The sequence below is a fragment of the Lygodium microphyllum genome, chromosome 29 (genome assembly GCF_053477565.2).
Source record: "Lygodium microphyllum isolate KBCC chromosome 29, Lygodium_microphyllum_v1.1.10, whole genome shotgun sequence".
NCBI lineage: Eukaryota > Viridiplantae > Streptophyta > Polypodiopsida > Schizaeales > Lygodiaceae > Lygodium > Lygodium microphyllum.
In genome coordinates, this window is record NC_141163.1 from 72,266,983 (window position 1) to 72,272,569 (window position 5,587).

Genomic DNA, 5,587 nt, shown 5'->3' on the forward strand with positions numbered 1-5,587 from the left:
AGATCCAAAAGCTGCTTCAGCCAATACATCTAACTCGTTGGACTTTTCTTGTCATAGAGATTTTTTATCTTTTCCCACAACTGCCAAGCACTCTTTTCTTCCTCAAAGATATTATAGTGAACCTGTTCTGTGAGAAACAATACAATAGTGGACTTGCATAACTCATCAAGCTCAAGCCATTCCTCATCTGACATAGTTGCAGGCGGATGCCCGCTTAACCTCAAAGGTTTGATCTGCGATTTCTGCACCAACACCTACCAAATCTGGCTCTTCCAATAAGAGTAATTCATACCATCAAGCTTAGTGATGTTGAAAATAGCATGATCAGTGGACGAACTTGCCATAATGCAGGCTTGAAGATTGTAGACAGTTCAAAACTGCTTGCTGTTTACTACAGAAAATGACCAAAAAGTCACCAAAATCGAAGAAAAATAGCAAAGAAAGTGGAACCAAAGTTGCTTCCCACCTACTAGTAAAAGTACATCATTTCAGAGTGTTTCAGCATGAAAATTCCATGTCAGTCCATACATATATGCTTGCTGTAATAAATTTCAGATTTCAGTAAAAGAGAGCTAACAGTGCCAAAATCGGATCCCAAGGCAATCAGATACTACCAAGACCAAGCCGGCATCATGCAGGCATAGCATAAGCATATGACGGTCAATAAGCATGAATCCAACACCCAAGTATGTCATACAAACATCTGCCAGTGAGTAGGCACACTCCCCAGGCAACGGGGCAAAGTGTTCCTGCCACTACCAAAACTTGACACAAGTAGGTGTCAGTTCACAAAGATATGGATCCAAAACTGAAATTTAGCTCATAAGCATATAGTGAACCAAGACATATGATGTATCATCCCAAAAGGTAAGAAGTCCCAAAGTCTCAAGTGTCTGTAACTGCTCAATAGCATGTAACGGCTCAATGCATAAAAGTACCACCTGCTCAATGTCTGATAAGAATTCAAGAATGCTCCCACTGGCACAAAATCCGTATGTACGAGCTCAAGATCTCAAGCCAAGGCAAGACATAGTGCCAATGAAATAAGTCCAAGACAATACATTAATAGTACATCCCGAACATGTAGGTGGTAGAGCATCTGTATGTAGCATCCATAAGCATGTAAGACATCAAGTACATCCCAAGATACAACTTTTGCAAGCCAATAAATAGCTCAAGTAAGCTCCGAGAATCCAAGGTCAAGCCAAGACCGAGCTCCAGTAGCAATAGGCTCCAAACAATGTAACTAGCATGTAGTAATGGCATAGGCTAAGCATGTCAAGACCGGTCAGACATAAGTAACATACATGCCATAAGTACATCCAAGACGGAGCATCCAAATGCTTTGTAAAGCAAGCTCAAGCTCAACCAACGATCCTGAATCAAAACCAAGCTCTATATCAAGCCCCAAGTGTCAATACATCACCATATATGTTCGAAACATAGCCCGAAAAGCATAGGCATAAGTATACATGAGTAAAATGACTTCAGCTCAACTATGTACAGCAATGATTTACTATTCAAAACTGAGAATTTCAGCACCAAAATCAGCTCCAAATGGTTGCCAAACAATAGGCATACATTCCCCTAACATCCGGGCATCAAACGGGACCAACCGTGCATCAAATGGCAATGCCAAACAAGCTGCAGCATCAAATGTCAGTGTAACACTGTCATAAACTACCTGTGGACTGTTATGACAGTCCCAAAATAGTGTTAAATCAGTCCAAATGCTATGCCAACACATCAACCATCAAAACCAAGCATCAAAGCATGTTCATATGCTCGAAATGGAGCCTTTCCAAGTGCCAATGGAGGGGGAGAGCTGTTGTTGTGACTGTCAATGCTGAAGACACATATGGGAGGGCTGCATGATTCCGCTAAGTGTAAATGTTGGTCATGGGGCTGCAAGAAATGGTAGCCAAGCTTCGGAGGGGTCTGGTTAAAGCCAAGGAAGGCCTCAAACAAGCTCCAGCAAGTCTTGTTCAAAGGCAAGTGAGATATGAAGCAAGGGAGCTTCAATGGTGGCTGCCCCAATCTTGTTTACAGCCTGTGAGACCTGAGAACTAAAGTAAAACCTAAAGAAAATGATCAAATACCTCTTATGTAATGCCCTGAAGGTGCCCAACAATGCTAGGAAGGTGCTCGGGAAACCGGGAGTGACAGGAGCTCGAAGGAGTTGGATATGGCTGTCGGGAAGGAGACCCAATGCAAGTAGGGAGTCGATGGGATGCTGAGAATGCCACAAACCAAGCTCAAGAGTCGGAAAGCAAAGCTCTGATACCAGTTGAAAGGGAGTGATAGATCAAAGGTTGGACTCGAGAGCTATGGCGGGAGAGCAAGAGCAAGAAAGGAAGAGACTAGAAATGGGAACTCCAACAGTCACAATGTGTGACTGGGCCTTTCTTTATTCAAATTGTCACTAAAAGAATAAAGAATAAAGTGATGGTGACATGCACCCGCCACCTACAGTGTGCAATGGCGGTGACTATCAGTGTAGTAATACACGGGCGGCTAGGCAGAGGCGCCTTTACCCCCAAGAGTATATACATATACACACTCATGTATGCATAATAGTAAGTTGTATGAGAAGATTTATACTCATGATATACTATTGTGAAATTCATGGCACATGCCAATTAGTAGGCCTTCCCCACCACATACCACAAATAGAGAGAGAGAGAGAGAGAGAGAGAGAGAGAGAGAGAGAGAGAGAGAGAGAGAGAGAGAGAGAGAGAGAGAGAGGAAATTACCCAAAAGAGAAAGAATGAGGGGTCTAACCTATCATACATGCCTCTTATATAGGCCTTTAAGTCACCTTCAACTTGCTCAAGAGTAAGTAACAATCAATGTAAACTTGTTAACATGGTAATCACACACCCAATTTACATAAATTTTTAAGTAATTACACATCCAAATGTTATGTGTGTCCTAAGAGGCCATTATAGCTATTTCCAACAAAGCTCACTAAAGATGTACCATCCTTGGACAAAGGCATAGAATTAATCAAAGAATCTTTTTTATAAAAATTTCCATCAGTCCATAGACCTATATTTCTCTTTCCTTGTGACCTACACAGTTCTTTGGATGCACAAGACATTAGACAAGGTTTGTTTTTCTAAGATAGCGGCTCAAAGTCATGGTCAAGCTCAATGTGAAGGTGATATTTTTCTCTCTTGTAACTCTTTGATGATGAGCATGGCATTGCCTTGCCCATTGTGATGTTGAATCTAGCCAACCATCCATCTCATACATATTCAATCCTTGCCATTAGTGCATACATGCTATTAGTGTTTCCTAGTGTTTGTGTAATGACGTGGGGCTAGTGCACTAGTACATGTGCACTGTAAGGGGGTTTTACTTAATGCACTAGTACACAAGGATAATGGGCAAGGACAATGACATATGCTAGTGCACAAGTATAATGGGCAAGGAGGGTGAAGTACACAAGGTATGTGCAGTAGTATGTGGAACTAGGTGCACTTAGTGCATGTATGCACGAGTGTTAATGGTGTTAGTATTTCCTAGCACTTGCGGAATAGAGTGGGGCTAGTGCACATGCACACTAGAGTTTTGGAGTAGAATCGTGATGCATGTTGGGCTAGGTGCAAGGATGTTGTACACAATACATGTGCACTAGGGTGCATTAGTGCACAATGGGCGCAAGTGGTGGATGCGCACTACTGCACAATACATTGTGGTGAATGCAAAGTGCATGGCTAGCTTAACAATGAACTATGTGCATCTAGGTGAAGGGGAATGTGCACAATATGCATAGGGAGCACTAATGTGCATACACTAAGGTGCAAAGGTATGTGTGTGTGTGAGGGTAATACGTGCATTAGTGATTGGTACACTAGTGCACAGTAATTTGAGTGGTGCACTAGTGCACTAGGGTGGTTGGTAATTTGCACACAAAGTGAGATAGTTGCACAAGTCTTGGTGCACTAGGGTCACTACACAGTGTATAGTCATACACACTTGTCTTGAGATGAAGATGTGGGCTATTACACATAAGTGCACTCTTGTGGATGTAGTGGATGTAGGGTGTGCACTAGTGCATGTGTACTAGTGTAATGTGAAGGGGTGCAATACACTGTGGTAGGTGCAAAACCATGTGTGCTTTTGAATAAGTTAATGGACAGAGGAATATGTTTGGTGATAGCACAGTCAAAGTTTTGAATGTCATAGCAAAAGAATATGTCAAACAACAGCAACCAAGTTCAATAAGTGCCATCTTCCTCTTGCTCGCTTCCTTTGGGTCTCCCTTGTGAGCAAGGTGAGTATTGAGGGTGAGAGAGAGAAGAGGGACCCTTATCCACACAATCTAGGTTGCTCCTCACCCTCGCACACAATAATTGCATAATGGGCCAAGAAAAGTAACATAAATGACTCGACATACCTTGAGTTAGGAGGTGATTCATTCTTCTACAACTCCTCCTTTATACTCTTACCCCACTAGTGTCAACTTCTCCCTTTATGGTGGCTTTTTCTCATGGTAGTTGGATAGTGGTTACTTCCTTTCCTTGCAGTGGCAGTGAGGCAATGGAGATAGAGATTAGTGGAGGAGGTTAGTGGAGATAGAGATTAGTGGAGGAGGAAGAAGTAGAGTTGAAGAGATGGAGGTTAAGGACGATATGATGATGGTGGTAAGGAGGTGATTGACTTGTGTAGAAGAGAATACTAAAGAAGAGCAATTGTCTCCCTAAGATAGTGAAGGCGAGAGATGGTAGATATGATAGATATTTACTCTACAAGATTTCCCACACCTAAAGTAGTGACTGAATTTTTTCTCCTTAATTCAATGAGACTTAGGGTAGTTGATTTGTGACATTAATTCTATGTCAGTTCTAGGCTGCATTGATTAGTGCAATGGTTCCCAAAAGATGATGGCCCAAGAATTGCTAATGTATGCTTCCACAAGCAATGGACTTTGGCATTCAGCATGTGCACATGACAATTTCATAGAGATGGACTCCAAATTTCAACCTATGCCTTGTTGACCTACGGCAGCACTAATCCCTTAATGTTGGTATGCAATAGAAGGCAAGCAAGAGAAACACTTGATACATGTTCAAACACCATGCCCTATTACTTATGATGATGGAGCTTGTTGTGGATGATGGTCTTGCTTCATTTGCATGCTTTCCTAAGGTCTATGAGCTTTTGTATGATGAAATTAGATAGAGCACATTTCTCTTTCCTTGGGAGTCTATCAATTTTAAGACAAATTGCATGGGATTGAACTTGACTCTTTGAATTATATTGCAAAATAATTAATGAAATTTCTTCATGGTTTATGTTACAAAATAATAGCACAATTGCTTTGTTATGCACATTGCCGATGGTGATCCTTTGCAATCTAAAAATACAATCGATCCTAATTAATAATGACATAGTATGCCCTTGCTTGACTTGCAACCTATTACTTTATGTAGTACAGCATTTAAAGAGAGTTTTAAGCATGCTATTGACTCTCATTCTTACATATAAGTCTTCTATTACACTTTGAATGGGATAAGGGGAGAGAGAGAGAGAGAGAGAGAGAGAGAGAGAGAGAGAGAGAGAGAGAGAGAGAGAGAGAGAG